The sequence below is a fragment of the Tamandua tetradactyla genome, chromosome 6 (assembly GCF_023851605.1).
Source record: "Tamandua tetradactyla isolate mTamTet1 chromosome 6, mTamTet1.pri, whole genome shotgun sequence".
NCBI lineage: Eukaryota > Metazoa > Chordata > Mammalia > Pilosa > Myrmecophagidae > Tamandua > Tamandua tetradactyla.
This window is the reverse complement of record NC_135332.1, coordinates 182606882-182623786: the sequence shown is the minus strand read 5'-3', so window position 1 is coordinate 182623786 and position 16905 is coordinate 182606882. Positions and strand designations below refer to the sequence as shown.

At 41.1% G+C, this 16905-nt stretch overlaps 1 pseudogene; it reads right to left on the bottom strand.

Annotated features, from left to right (window-relative positions):
- Positions 1 to 7785: 7785 nt before the first annotated feature.
- LOC143686533 (zinc finger protein 354B-like) lies at positions 7786 to 15943 on the bottom strand (annotated as a pseudogene).
- Positions 15944 to 16905: the final 962 nt, after the last annotated feature.

Here is a 16905-nt window from a genome sequence, read left to right as displayed (position 1 = left end):
CAAACCTGGGTCTCCAGCATGGCAGGTGAGAACTCTGCCACTGAGCCACCATGGCACAATTAATTTTTGAACATTTTCATTAATCAAAAAATACATACAAGAATAAAAATGAAAATGAAAAAGAACACCTAAAACATCTCATGCCCCTTATACCCCCCTATTATTTATTTAGTTTTTTACTCATCTGTCCATACACTGGAAAAAGTCATTATCAGCCACAAGGTTTTCACAATCACACATTCACGCTGTAAAAACTCTGTAGTTACACAATCATCTTCAAGAATCAAGGCTACTGGAACACAGTTCAACAGTTTCAGGTGTTTCCCTCTAGCTATTCTAATACACCAAAAACTAAAAAGGGATAACTATAAAATGCATAACAGTAAGACCTCTCAACTCTATTTGTAATCTCTCTGCCACTGAAACTTTATTTGGTTTCATTTCTCTTCCCCTTTGGTCAAGAGGGCTCTCTCACCCCCACAATATTGGGCTCAGGCTCATCCCCAGGAGTCAGGTCCCCATGTTGCCAGTGGGGAGGGCAGTGAGTTCCAATGCCGAGTCCAGAGCTGCAAGGAATGAGCAGAGGGACGAGCATGTCCCCATGGTACCGGATCCTATCCTCTGTCTGGAGATCTCTTCAACACTTCATTCAAGGAGCACCACCCGCCAGTCACCCTGGATGAGGCAGCAGCCAGCAGAAGGCTGTGACATGGAGGCAAGGGATGGTGGCATCACAACCAGAGCTTGGGAGAAAATAATTATCACAGCAATGAAAGTAAGCCAGCATGGGCCAAGCACAGCTCCAGCCACCCATGCCTCCTTCCCACCATCCCTGAGCTTCTGTCCAGCCCCAGCCGGGAGCTGAGTCCTGCTCTCTACTCACTGCCATATCTCACTGATGTTTATGGATTGTGTGCCATCAGTGGTTACTGTACTCAGCTCCTGATGTGTACGGCCTTGTTTAAAACCTGCAACAACCCCACTTGGGAGGACCATTACGATCCCCACTTTACAAACAAGCCTGAGCAGCTTTCACTATTGGTGAATACAATATGTATGTATTCATGTATGAATGAATTCATGAATACACACATGAATACATACATGAATACATACATGTGATTATGGTCATACATTGTGAGCTTGTTTTGACTCCACAGTCGATTGACTCTGAATTACCAGCAGCAAGTCAGGGGAACAGTGAAGGCTGGAGACCATGGGGGACGGGGTAGGGGGGACGGTCGCATAGGGCAGATTCGGCTCATGTCTGGTACAGCCTGAACAACAGCAAAGCAGCTTCACTTTTTTTTTACTCTATTAGAGAAGTTGTGAGTTTACAGAACAATCATGCATTAAAATTAGGAGCCCCTACAGCACCCAGTTATAAACCATCTCCAGGACAAGGACAGGAGCAGATACTCTGGCTGTTGTAAAGGACGAGGAGAAAGTATGGCAATCTACACCCTGAAAACAAATGTGGCTCTGCTGCAGGCCTTGAAATGGATGATAGTGAGACATTATGCGAAGTGAAAGAAGCCGGACCCCGAAGCCCCCTATTCAGCGACTCCATCCGTGTGCAATGCCCAGGGTGGGCACATTCAGAGGCCCAGGAAGGAGATTATGTTTACAGGGGCTGAGTGGATTGGGGGTTGGGAGTGACCGTTAAGAGAATGAGGCTTCTTTTGGGTTTGGTGAAAATGTTCTGGAATTAGATAGTGGTGATGGTTGAACAACTCTGACAAAATACTAAAAGCCACTGAATTGTATACTTTAAAATGATTATTTTTATGACGTGGATTATATCTCAATTTAAAGAAAAGGTCAATTTCTTTCAATGATCAGATGTGTACTAGGCTCAGATTGTTTCCCACACTATAGGAGGGGCTTGTCTCTAACAATGAAGAAGGGGAAAAGGTGACTGGATTGGCATCGCTGGAGCCCCTTCTGGGACTCTGGAGTCATGCCAGCACTTTCACAAACATTAAGCCATTATAGCATCACACAGATCTTGGAGCACAAGTGGTTTGCCCAGTTTACATGGGAAACAACTGAGGCTCGGAGGGGCCATTTCAGTGTAGGCCATTGGAAGGATAAGCACTTTGCAGCTCCAGGAACATGAAGAAATGTCAAGGGAGTGGGATGCTTTATGATGATGAATAATAGCAAAAATAATGACCATGCTAGTAAGAGCACTGGATCCCAGGCAAGAAGGAATGCTGTGTTCCCAGGACCTTCTCAGCCCATCACATGAATTAATTTACTTGAATTTTCAAATGACCGTTTGAAGCTGCCACTACTATCATCCTTACCTTGCTGATAGGATGCTGAGGCTCAGAGATGTGTAATGGATGACCTGAGGCCATGTGGCCTAGAAGAATCCATAGTGGTGGTGTGGGGAAGACAGACGGGGCAGCATGGCCAGCAGCACAGAGTGGGAGTGGGGAGACTCCGTGAACCAATGAACTGCTCTCCTTCAAGGAAAGGCTCCACCTCCACAGCGATGCAGCATGGCGGGAGAAATGCCTGTTTGAGGCATAAATCCAGGGTTTTTCATTCCTGGAGACGTCCAGGGTCTTCCCAGAAGTGGATGCCGAGGGGGACCTTGTGAGTAGAAGGTGAAAGCACATAAACCCCAGCCTCCCCTACTCTTTGTGTATCACAGGGTTCTGAGACAGAGCTCAGATGTGTCTAGGGTTGTCTTAGTTTCTTGTGCCTTGCGCATCTTTGCAGGCCATGTCCTCTAACTGCAGGAATCGACACTGGAGTTACTCAGCTACTGGGAAAGCCAGCTGTTTTCACAGTATTCTCTTGGAAAACACAAGATATGCAAAGTCCAAACTGAGAAAAAGTCACACTCTTTCTTAAGGAAACCAGTGATTATGCTTCACAATGAATCAATAAACAGGGAATTGGGTGATGAATCTGCCAATTGTTCTCTGCAGCTGCGAACATGAAGTCCTGGCAGTAAGCTGATTGTGCATGTAATATCCAAGGACATTAAAATGGTTTTTCTACAAAAGGAAAATGGGGTCCAGGACTTCCCTGCACTTGAGTCTAGCACCCTCTTGTCCAACCACCTCATTTGCTTCTCTAAGGACTCCCTAGGTTATGAGGTTTATATGGAAAAACTTAGTGCATTGTGGGAAAAAAAGCAACAAAGTCATCCACTCAGTTGTGAAATAGCTGCCATTACTGGATCATTCCATTCCCGTCTTATCCAATATGGTGGCCACCAGCTGTATGTGGTTGTTTTAATTTAAATTAATTAAAATAAAGAATTCACTTCTATAGTCGCACTACTTTCAAGTGCTCATAGGTACATGTGGCTAGCGGCCACCATACTGGACGGTGTAGACCAAGAACCTTTCCATTATCCTGGAAGGTGCCATTGAGCAGTCATGGAGGTCTTCAAACAGAGCCAGGCTCAGGGACCCACTGACAAAGTTCTTCATGAAGGTAGACACCCCCTTCACTTCCCACTACCCCCTTCATCCCCAGTGCCAGGAGTGCCCCATTCAGAGAAGAGGTTATGGATCCACTGGCCTTCATGGATCCATTATGGGTGCTACAAAAGACTCAGTCCAGGGTCCAGCAGCAGGAGCCTTCCACCCAGTTCCTCCTCCCTTCTACTCCTCTTCCCCGGGGACCAGCCACACTGTCAGGGCTTAGACATGCAAGTCCTCCTGCCAAGACCACTCTTGTGCAGGCCAGCAGCATTCTGTGTGGCACTCTATGGCTGGGGACCTAAGCCACAGCCAGGACTCCTGGGAGCTCCCCGTGGCAGTGCTGAAGTGCTGCAGGAGGAGTGGGTGCAGGACCCTGGAGCCTTGCAGATGTGGTGAAACCCCAGTCGTACACATTCATGTGTGTCCTGTTGGGTGAGACTCTTCTCTGAACCTCAGTTTCTTCTTCTTTAAAATGTAACGGCAGTGCCATTCTCATGGACTTTATCTGAGAGCTCACATAACTACCTGCACATGCAGTCCCTTGAGCAACGCTCAGACTCAGTGGATGACAAATGTGTTTTGTTTGAAATTTTCTTTGGACACTGGCTTCACTCTGCTTGAGACTAAGGTCTTTTCCCCTGTCCCTTCTCCCCATCAAAATGATACATTAAATGCAGGGTCCTGGGTTTTTTTATTCAGTTTGGTGCAGTGAGAAAATAGAAACTACTCTATGTATTTCAAACAGAGAAGATTTAACATAGCAAATTTGTTACCCATCCCTGGAGATGCCAAAAAGGATGATGAGGCAACTCAGAGATTAGTTATAGTAGGAAGGTGCTACCACCTTCTTGGGTCTGGAAGAAACAAGGAGGAATTGTAATAGCAGATCCCAGAAACCAGGGTTTTCTAGCAGGGACTCAAATCATTTAGCTGCCACGCAGCTGGGGCTGTGGAGATGTGGCCGTCCCAGAAGATGCTCCCCGAAGTGGAGAGAAAGGGGCTTCTCTCTTCCTCTTGCCCTCCAGTCTTTCTCTTGGGCTCCATCGGATACACCCCACTGGGGACCAGGGGGCCTGGGAAACACAGGAGGGACAGGAAGGGGAGGTGGGGATCTGGGCCAGCAGATCAGGGCCAGAGCCCGGCTTTGCACGCTGCTCTCCCTAGACTTCCAGAACCCACGAGGAGGGTGGAACTGCTGCCTGCCTTTCACCCAAGAAGCACGATGCTCAGAGATGCTGAGTAACCCAGATAAGTTGTCAGAGCAGCTCACACGTGGGGCTGCTCCTTCTCCTACCTGGCACCACCTGGCCGACATCAGGAGAGCATGCAAGCCACATCTTTATCCCCAGGGCATCAGGTATCAATCACTGCAGAAGTACACGCGGTAGTAAATGAGTCACTACCAAAGGTGATGACAACAGCAGGGGCTTGCAATTTAGAAAAGAGAGAGGAATGTGAAATGGGAGCCAAGTCTTGAGGAAAGCCAGAGCCCCGAAGCTTTGCGCTGTGCCAGGTGCAGTTCCAGCAGCTACTAATCTGCGCTCCTTCCTCGCGTGCACTGCATCTCAGTTCCTCCGGGCCGTATATCAGAGGCTTTTAGAGTCCAGGCTGAAACGCATCACATATCAAGGCCGGCAGGTGTTGAAGGAGGAACCTCAGGAGCCCCAGCTAATATTGGGCTGAGGCTGGACTTGCATCCGGGGCGGGGGCACCAGGAGGGTGTTTCTGGGCTGCGGTGCGCACCTGCAGTTCCTCCAGCACCTCCCGTGTGGGTGTGCCGCCGCGCCTCCTGGCAATTACGGTGCAGTCCGCGCTGCTGGCTTCCCGCTGGACAGGGGTCAGTGAGAGTAAGGGCAGACTAGCGTTGGCCCAAAGAGACAGATTTTAATTGTCAGAGCTGCGCAAGCGAATCGTTTTCTTGGTCCCCACGTGGCTTAGAGGCTGGAGGAGGGTGTCCATCCCGGGGGTCGCAGGCATTCCAGCGTTTCCCGGCATCCATCCCCTAGGATCCCTGTTCCCTTCTTTTCGGGCTGCGCCCTCCAGCATGGGAGGCCCCCTGCGGTGCTCCGGTACAGCTCTATTAATTTCCCACTTTCTAGTTCATTGGTTTTTACTTCATATTCAGTTTGCTCTGATTTTTTTTAGCTTCTTAATATGAAAGGTATGCTATTGATTTTACACTTTTCCCCTAACATTGGCATTTAAAGCTGCAAATTCTCCCCTAAGCACTTCTTTATCCGTATCATGCTTTTTCATGTTGTGTTTTCCTTAACACCCTGTGAATTATTTGCTAATTTTTTATTGACCCATGGACCCTTTAGAAAAGCATTACTTAATTCACAAATATTGGGGAATTTTCTAGACATCTTAATTTTATTGTAGTTCACTTCTAATTTAGTTCAATGTGCTAAGAATTATTTAGATTAGTTTTATGGCCCAGCAGGTGCAGATCAAAGGCTGCTGCTGAAGAGGCTGCAATGGAGGGGGGGGGCCTCTCTGCCCAAGGAGGAATTGCCAACCACAGCCATCCTGATGCTGAATTGAAAAGCCGTGAGAGATAGTGTTCTGATCTTCCAGGTCTTGACTAGTGTTTGTTTACTTGCTTGATTAACCACTCAGAGAGAGGTGCTAAAATCTCCAAGCATGATTGTGGATTTGTCTCCTCTGTAGTCCTGTTAGTTTTGCTTCATGTTCTTTGGAACTCTGTTTTTGTTTCTTGTTTTTTTTTTTTTTGCAAGGGCAGGCACCAGGAATCGAACTTGGGTCTCTGGCAGGGCAGGCAAGAGTTCTGCCACTGAGCCACCATCGCACTGCCTGAAGCTCTGTTTTTAAATGTGTACATATATTAAATTGTCTAGTATCATTTTTATTATTTTTGCAAATGCTCCTGCTTTCCTCCTCTCACCAACCCCCAATAATTCCTGCAAATTTGCTATTTCTAATCATCTCATATAAGTGCTATCATATAATATTTGTGCTTATGTGCCTTGCTCATTTTGCTAAGCAAAATGTTTCCAAGGTTTTCCTGTGCTGCAGCAACTCATGACTTCATGACTAGATGCATTTGTCTAAACTCATAGAACTGAACACCCCAAAGAGTGAATTTTACTGTAGATTAATAAACTATAACTTTATAAATGCCATATGAAAAAGGTATAAATGCATTTTATACTTACCAAATGAAACAAAAAATTGGATGTTGGACCCGGACATCAAGACACACTAATAATCTTGGATCATCAGATAAGAATATCCCAGAAGAAAATTTTACTTTTTATCTTAAACCATAAACTTTGTAAAAAGAACTTTTCATTAAAAAGTCGAATTTAATTTGTATTTACTGTGTTTTGTAATGACTTGTTTTTCCTTCTCTTTTTAAAATGAAAGCTATGCACAAAGTTTGACAAGTTAGGAAAAGGGGAATTTCATAGGTTAAGATGATAATCTATAGTTTGTTTTAAATCTTTTATTTGACCCTTGCTCTAAAAATGCACAGATTTTTTAAGATCAATTCTTTTACTTGCTATTAAAATGTTAAATGTAATAAATATGCTACTTGTTTTTTTCTAATGAGAATCCACCTGCACCCAGATTCTATCATGATCATATGTGGCATCTAATGTATAATGTTGTAAAGAAATGCAGAGAGAAAAATTCCTCCCTGTATTTTACAAATGGCCAAACTCATTATCTGCAATTGTGAATGATCTATCTCAGGATATTTTAAAAGGTGACCGACAAGTATGAAAGTTTTCCCTTTATTTATTACACAGTCAAGGTTATCCTTGGAATTTGATGTCTGAAGATATATTAGTTAGGGTTCTCTAGAAAAACAGAACCAACAGGGAACACTTGCAAATATAAAATTTATGAAAGTGTCTCACGTGACCGTAGGAACGCAGAGTCCAAAATCCACAAGGCAGGCTGCGAAGCCGATGACTCTGATGGATGGCCTGGATGAACTCCACAGGAGAGGCTCACCAGCCAAAGCAGGAATGGAACCTGTCTCCTCTGAGCCTTCCTTAAAAGGCTTCCCATGATTGCATTTAGCATCACTAATTGCAGAAGACACTCCCCCTTGGCTGATTACAAATGGAATCAGCTGTGGATGTAGCTAATGTGATCATGACCTAATCCTATGAAATGTCCTCATTGCAACAGACAGGCCAGCGCCCGCCCAATCAGATGAACAGGTACCACAACTTGGCCAAGTTGACACCTGTCCCTAACCATGACAGAAGAGAACTAAATTAATATTGGTTGTATCATTTTTTTACATTTATTAAATAATTTTCAAGTATGTATTCTCTGATAAGCTTTGGTTTAAGGCTTTCACATGCTAATCTACTTTCAAGTGGTCATCTTCAATATGAATCTTAAAATGATTAATAAGGGATGATCTCTGGCCGAAGAGTTTTCCACATACATTACATTCATAGTGTTTCTCACCAGTATGAATTCTCTGATGTGCAATAAGTGACAAACTTTTTCTAAAAGTTTTTGCACATGTATTGCATTTAAAAGTTTTGAACCATCTTGGAGGTTCCAAGATGGCGGCTTAGTAAGGTACATGCGTCTTAGTTCCTCCGACTCCAAATCAACTAATAGGTGAACAGAAACAGTGCAGAACAGCTCCCGGGGCTACGGCAGGGAATGGACACACAGCGTAACCCAGTGTGGACTGGCTAGTCTGACTGCGAGACTCAGCTGCGGTGAGATCCCCGAGTGGCGCGCGATTTCCCGAGCAGCGGCAGCTGCGGCGGTCGGAGCTCCCCCCTCCCTCCTTCCCGGGCTGGCTGAGAGTCTCGGAGAGGCAAGTTTCCCAAGCCGAGGCGGCCGGCGCCCCTCTTTTGCGGGCGGCTTCAAGTCTTGGCTTCGAGTCCGCGGCTACGAGTCTCGGATCAGAGGGCTATCCAAGCCGCGGTGGCCACCCCCGCGGGAGGCTTCCTGGTCCGGTGGGGAATTCCCCAGGCTGCGGTCGCTGGTGACTGATGCCCCTCCCCCGCGGGCGACATCCTGGTCCGGTGGCGAATTCCCCAGGCCCGCTGCAGCCAGCGACCAGCCACAGGGTCCCCTCAAGCCGCGGCAGCTGATGCCCCCACCACGCGCGGCCCCTGAACCAACGGAGAGAATTGGATCGGAAATCCCCAGGCCATGGAGATTGGTGACCGGGGGGGACCTATTCCAAACACTTGAGACAAACGTGTGCCACGTGCGCCACCTACTGGGCAGGATAAGAAAAACAGATCCCAGAGATTTCACAGAAAAATCTTACAACCTTGCTGGGTCCGACACCCAGAGAAATCTGAATAAATGCCCAGACGCCAGCAGCAGAAGATAACTGTCCACGCTCAAAAGATTGAGAATATGGCCCAGTCAAAGGAACAAACCAATAGCTCAAATGAGACACAAGAGCTGAGACAACTAATGCTGAATATACTAACAGAAATGGAAAACCTCTTCAAAAATGAAATCGATAAATTGAGGGAGGACATGAAGAGGACATGGGCTGAACAAATCACAGAACTTATGGAAGTGAAGGATAAAGTAGCAAAGATGGAAAAAATAATGGATACCTACAATGATAGATTTAAAGAGACAGAAGATAGAATTAGTGATTTGGAGGATGGAACATCTGAATTCCAAAAAGAAACAGAAACTATCGGGAAAAGAATGGAAAAATTTGAACAGGGTATCAGGGAACTCAAGGACAATATGAACCGCACAAATATACATGTTGTGGGTGTCCCAGAAGGAGAAGAGAAGGGAAAAGGAGGAGAAAAACTAATGGAAGAAATTATCACTGAAAATTTCCCAACTCTTATGAAAGACCTAAAATTACAGATCCAAAAAGTGCAGCGCACCCCAAAGAGATTAGACCCAAATAGGCGTTCTCCAAGACACTTACTAGTTAGAATGTCAGAGGTCAAAGAGAAAGAGACGATCTTGAAAGCAGTAAGAGAAAAACAATCCATCACATACAAGGGAAACCCAATAAGACTATGTGTAGATTTCTCAGCAGAAACCATGGAAGCTAGAAGACAGTGGGATGATATATTTAAATTACTAAAAGAGAAAAACTGCCAACCAAGACTTCTATATCCAGCAAAATTATCCTTCAAAAATGAGGGAGAAATTAAAACATTCTCAGACAAAAAGTCACTAAGAGAATTTGTGACCAAGAGACCAGCTCTGCAAGAAATACTAAAGGGACCACTAGAGTCAGATACAAAAAGACAGAAGAGAGAGGTATGGAGAAGAGTGTAGAAAGAAGGAAAATCAGATATGATATATATAATACAAAAGGCAAAATGTTAGAGGAAAATATTATCCAAACAGTAATAACACTAAATGTCAATGGACTGAATTCCCCAATCAAAAGACATAGATTGGCAGAATGGATTAAAAAACAGGATCCTTCTATATGCTGCCTACAGGAAACACATCTTAGACCCAAAGATAAACATAGGTTGAAAGTGAAAGGTTGGGAAAAGATATTTCATGCAAATAACAACCAGAAAAGAGAAGGAGTGGCTATACTAATATCCAACAAATTAGACCTCAAATGTAAAACAGTTAAAAGAGACAAAGAAGGACACTATATACTAATAAAAGGAACAATTAAACAAGAAGACATAACAATCATAAATATTTACACACCGAACCAGAATGCCCCAAAATACATGAGGAATACACTGCAAACACTGAAAAGGGAAATAGACTCATATACCATAATAGTTGGAGACTTCAATTCACCACTCTCATCAATGTACAGAACATCCAGACAGAGGATCAGTAAAGAAATAGAGAATCTGAATATTACTATAAATGAGCTAGACTTAACAGACATTTATAGGACATTACATCCCACAACAGCAGGATACACCTTTTTCTCAAGTGCTCATGGATCATTCTCAAAGATAGACCACATGCTGGGTCACAAAGCAAGTCTTAACAAATTTAAAAAGATTAAAATCATACACAACACTTTCTCGGATCATAAAGGAATGAAGTTGGAAATCAATAATAGGCGGAGTGCCAGAAAATTCACAAATACGTGGAGGCTCAACAACACACTCCTAAACAACAACTGGGTCAAAGAAGAAATTGCTAGAGAAATTAACAAACACCTCGAGGCGAATGAAAATGAAAACACAACATATCAAAACTTATGGGACGCAGCAAAGGCAGTGCTAAGAGGGAAATTTATTGCTCTAAATGCCTATATCAGAAAAGAAGAAAAGGCAAAAATTCAGGAATTAACTATCCATTTGGAAGAACTGGAGAAAGAACAGCAAGCTAATCCCAAAGTAAGCAAAAGGAAAGAAATAACAAAGATTAGAGCACAAATAAATGAAATTGCAAACATGAAAACAATAGAGAAAATCAATAAGGCCAGAAGTTGGTTCTATGAGAAAATCAATAAGATTGATGGGCCCTTAGCAAGATTGACAAAAAGAAGAAGAGAGAGGATGCAAATAAATGAGATCAGAAATGGAAGAGGAGACATAACTACTGACCTCACAGAAATAAAGGAGGTAATAACAGGATACTATGAACAACTTTACACTAATAAATACAACAATTTAGAGGAAATGGACGGGTTCCTAGAAAGACATGAACAACCAACTTTGACTCAAGAAGACATAGATGACCTCAACAAACCAATCACAAGTAAAGAAATTGAAGCAGTCATTCAAAAGCTTCTTAAAAAGAAAAGTCCAGGACCTGACGGCTTCACATGTGAATTCTATCAAACATTCCAGAAAGAATTAGTACCAACTCTCCTCAAACTCTTCAAAAAAATTGAAGTGGAGGGAAAACTACCTAATTCATTCTATGAAGCCAACATTACCCTCATACCAAAACCAGGCAAAGATATTACAAGAAAAGAAAACTACAGGCCGATCTCTCTAATGAATATAGATGCAAAATCCTCAATAAAATTCTAGCAAATCGTATCCAACAACACATTAAAAGAATTATTCATCGTGACCAAGTAGGATTCATCCCAGGTATGCAAGGATGGTTCAACATAAGAAAATCAATTAATGTAATACACCATATCAACAAATCAAAGCAGAAAAATCACATGATCATCTCAATTGATGCAGAGAAGGCATCTGACAAGATTCAACATCCTTTCCTGTTGAAAACACTTCAAAAGATAGGAATACAAGGGAACTTCCTTAAAATGATAGAGGGAATATATGAAAAACCCACAGCTAATATCATCCTCAATGGGGAAAAATTGAAAACTTTCCCCCTAAGATCAGGAACAAGACAAGGATGTCCACTATCACCACTATTATTCAACATTGTGTTGGAGGTTCTAGCCAGAGCAATTAGACAAGAAAAAGAAATACAAGGCATCAAAATTGGAAAGGAAGAAGTAAAACTATCACTGTTTGCAGACGATATGATAATATACGTTGAAACCCGGAAAAATCCACAACAAAACTACTAGAGCTAATAAATGAGTACAGCAAAGTAGCAGGTTACAAGATCAACATTCAAAAATCTGTAGCATTTCTATACACTAGCAATGAACAAGAAGAGGGGGAAATCAAGAAACGAATCCCATTTACAATTGCAACTAAAAGAATAAAATACCTAGGAATAAATTTAACTAAAGAGACAAAAAACCTATATAAAGAAAACTACAAAAAACTGCTAAAAGAAATCATAGAAGACCTAAATAGATGGAAGGGCATACCGTGTTCATGGATTGGAAGACTAAATATAGTTAAGATGTCAATCCTACCTAAATTGATTTACAGATTCAATGCAATACCAATCAAAATCCCAACAACTTATTTTTCAGAATTAGAAAAACCAATAAGCAAATTTATCTGGAAGGGCAGGGTGCCGCGAATTGCTAAAAACATCTTGAAGGAAAAAAACGAAGCTGGAAGTCTTGCACTGCCTGACTTTAAGGCATATTATGAAGCCACAGTGGTCAAAACAGCATGGTATTGGCATAAAGATAGATATATCGACCAATGGAATCGAATAGAGTGCTCAGATATAGACCCCCTCATCTATGGACATTTGATCTTTGATAAGGCAGTCAAGCCAACTCACCTGGGACAGAACAGTCTCTTCAATAAATGGTGCCTAGAGAACTGGATATCCATATGCAAAAGAATGAAAGAAGACCCATATCTCACACCCTACACAAAAGCTAACTCAAAATGGATCAAAGATCTAAACATTAGGTCTAAGACCATCAAACAGTTAGAGGAAAATGTAGGGAGATATCTTATGAATCTTACAATTGGAGGCGGTTTTATGGACCTTACACCTAAAGCAAGAGCACTGAAGAAGGAAATAAATAAATGGGAACTCCTCAAAATTAAACACTTTTATGCATCAAAGAACTTCATCAAGAAAGTAGAAAGACAGCCTACACAATGGGAATCAATATTTGGAAACGACATATCAGATAAAGGTCTAGTATCCAGAATTTATAAAGAGATTGTTCAACTCAACAACAAAAAGATAGCCAACCCAATTACAAAATGGGAAAAAGACTTGAATAGACACCTCTCAGAGGAGGAAATACAAATGGCCAAAAGGCACATGAAGAGATGCTCAATGTCCCTGGCCATTAGAGAAATGCAAATCAAAACCACAATGAGATATCATCTCACACCCACCAGAATGGCCATTATCAACAAAACAGAAAATGACAAGTGCTGGAGAGGATGCGGTGAAAGAGGCACACTTATCCACTGTTGGTGGGAATGTCAAAGGGTGCAACCACTGTAGAAGGCAGTTTGGTGGTTCCTCAAAAAGCTGAATATAGAATTGCCATACGACCCAGCAATACCATTGCTGGGAATCTACTCAAAGGAATTAAGGGCAAAAACTCAAATGGACATTTGCACACCAATGTTTATAGCAGCATTATTTACAATTGCAAAGAGATGGAAGCAGCCAAAATGTCCATCAACAGACGAGTGGCTAAACAAACTGTGGTATATACATATGATGGAATATTATGCAGCTTTAAGGCAGGATAAACTTATGAAGCATGTAATAACATGGATGGACCTAGAGAACATTATGCTGAGTGAGTCTAGCCAAAAACTAAAAGACAAATACTGTATGGTCCCAATGATGTGAATCGACACTCGAGAATAAACTTGGAATATGTCATTGGTAACAGAGTTCAGCAGGAGTTAGAAACAGGGTAAGATAATGGGTAATTGGAGCTGATGGGATACAGACTGTGCAATAGGACTAGATACAAAAACTCAAAAATGGACAGCATAATAATAGCTAATTGTAAAGTAATCATGTTAAAACACTGAATGAAGCTGCATCCGAGCTATAGGTTTTTGTTTTGTTTTGTTCTGTTCTTACTATTATTACTTTTATTTTTTTTCTCTATATTAACATTCTATATCTTTTTCGGTTATATTGCTAGTTCTTCTAAACCGATGCAAATGTACTAAGAAACGATGATCATGCATCTATGTGATGATGTTAAGAATTACTGATTGCATATGTAGAATGGTATGATTTCTAAAAAAAAAAAAAAAAAGGTCAGCACAATACTACCTAATTGTAATGTAATTATGATAAAACACTGAATGAAGCTGCATCTGAGCTATAGTTTTTTTCTTATATATTTTTGTACTTTTTATTTTTATTTTTATTTTCTCTCTATATTATCATTTTATTTCTTTTTCTGTTGTCTTGCTATTTCTTTCTCTAAATCGATGCATATGTACTAAGAAATGATGACCATACACCTATGTGATGATATTAAGAATTACTGATTGCATATGTAGAATGGAATGATTTCTAAATGTTGTGTTAGTTAATTTTTTTAATTAATAAAAAAAAAATTAAAAAAAAAGTTTTCTCCCCCATATGAATCCTCTGATGTTGAATAAGTGCTGCGCTTTGCCCAAAAGATATCCCACATTCCAGGCATCCATATGTTATCTCTCCAGAATGAATTCTCTGATGATTACCAAGGGATGAATTACACCTGAAGGTTTTCCCACACTCATTGCATTTATAGGGTCTTTCTCCAGTATGCATTCTGTGATGTTGAATAGGAGCTAAACTTTGTCTGAAGACTTTTCCATGCACTTTTCATTTACACGGTTTCTCTCCAGTATGAAGTCTCTCATGAATAATAAATGTTGAATGGGAACTTAAGGGTTTACCACATTCATTACAACTATACAATTTCTCACCAGTATGAATTATTGTATGTCTATTAAGTTGTGAAACAGAAGTGAAGCCTTTCCCACCTTCATTACATGTATAGGACTTTTCTCCAGTGTGAATTCTTTCATGTTGACTAGAGATGCACTCTGACTAAAGATTCTCTCACAATCACTGCATTTAAAAGTTTTCTTTCCTGTGTGAATTCTTTGATGACAATGAAAGGATGAGCTAGACTTAAAGATGTTGCCACATTCATTACATAAATAGGATTTCTTTCTGAGATGAATTCTCTGATATTCCGGAAGGGGTGGACAACTAGATGGCTTTCTACCAGGTTTATATCTATATGTGTTTTCTTAAGCATGAAGCTTTTGATGTATAAAATGGCCTGACCTTCTACTGAAGGATTTGCCACACTCTTTACATCTATAGGATTTCTCCATAGTTCTTACATGTTTACAAAGGGATGCACTATGACTGAAGGCTTTCCCACATTCTTTACAAATGTAGAGGTTTCCTCCAATATGAGTTCTTTGATGTTGAACAAGAGCTAAGCTTTGGCTGAAGGCTTTCAAGTATTATTTACATTAGAATAATTTCTCTCCAGTATGGTTTTTCTGATGTTTACAAAGGGATGAATTATGAATGAAGGCTTTCTCATGTATATTACATTTATAGCCTTTTTCTGTTGAGTTGGTTTTTGTCTGGTTAAGTACACTTGAATTCTCCTTGAAGCTATTTCTTTGTATTTCACATTTTAAGGGTGCTTTCTCTCTAGAAACTCTCTATTGCCTAACAAGGACTCATTTCAGGATTGACCAAATTCAATATTTTGGTAGCTTCTTTCCATGATAAGGATTTTCTTATGGGTGATTGAAATCGTTGGGAAACCCTCATTTCTGTCCTGCTGTTTCTTTAATCTGTTTTCATATATACAGGGATTTCCTGATTTGAAGTCTAAAACTTCATCTCTTTTAAGTATTTTCCTCATTAGTTCTTGAAATGATGAGTCGTGAGTTTGAGTTGATTTTGTGGTTTGGGGATTTTTCTTCCTTCCCAGACAGGTGCCTCTGGAACTTTCTTTCTGTACCTTCCAGGGCTCTTCTTTAGCCGCTACAGGGAGATCACTTTTGGTTTGGCAAATGGGAACCCACTGAGATCGGGTTTGTGTAGTTCTCCAGCATTATGTCCTGGTACCGGTTTCTCAGAGAAGGATCCAGTTTTGCCCACTCATCCTGAGTAAAGAGTACAGCCTTGTCCTTGAAGGTCATGGATACCAGAGACCTTGCTTCCCCCTGTTCAGTAGCCATGTCCTCTTTCTGGGTTCTTCCCTCTGGGCCTGGGGTGGTTCTTGGAAGGTTGCAACTCATCCTGGAATTGACCCCTGGGCTGACCTCGGCCCCAGAGCTGCTTTCACCAGAGGTAAATGCTTAGTGTCCAGAACCTGTCCGGGAAGAGGAGGGGGGCTGTAATGACTCTTTATCTCTAGTCCATTGTGTTATATTTTAGCAATTGCTCTAGAGATCAAAACATGCATCTTTAACACATTGGAGTCTACCTTCAAATAACATTATTCTACTTTTAGAATAATGTAAGACTCTTACAAGAGCACAATTCCTTTTATAATACCTTTCATTACTTTTGCTCTCATTTTCACATTATTATTTTTTAATTTTGAATTATTTAAAACCCACGTTACATTATTACTATTTTTGCTTTTAACAGCCAATTTCCTTCTTATATATGTATGTTTGCCATAGGCACACACATGTCCATAGATTGATAATAAAATGTACTTTATGTTTATCCTCATGTTTGCCTTTTCTCACTGTTCTTATTCCTGTACAGATCTGGGCTTCCTTCTGGCTTCTTAGCATTTCATTCAGTGACAATTCTCTCCATTTTTACCAGTCTGAAAATGTTTTGTTTTTCTTATATCTACAATGAGTATTTTTGATAAATAATTCTAAAGTCTTCTAAAGAGGCAGTTTTTTTTTCTTTCAACCTTTTGAAGAAATAATTTCATTTTATTTTGGTTTCTTTTGTTTCCAATGAGAAGTCTACCTTTATTTGTAATATTGTTCCTTTTTATGTAGTATGTCTTTTCCTTTGGATTATTTTAAGATTTCCTTTCTATGTGTTTTCAGCATTTTGACTATGATACGCCTAACTGTAGTTTTCTTTGTACTTATCTCTTTGGAGTTACCTTTCTTTTGTATATTAACAAATAATTCTCAGCAATGTTATGAATGAATAGCCAGTAAATCTCATT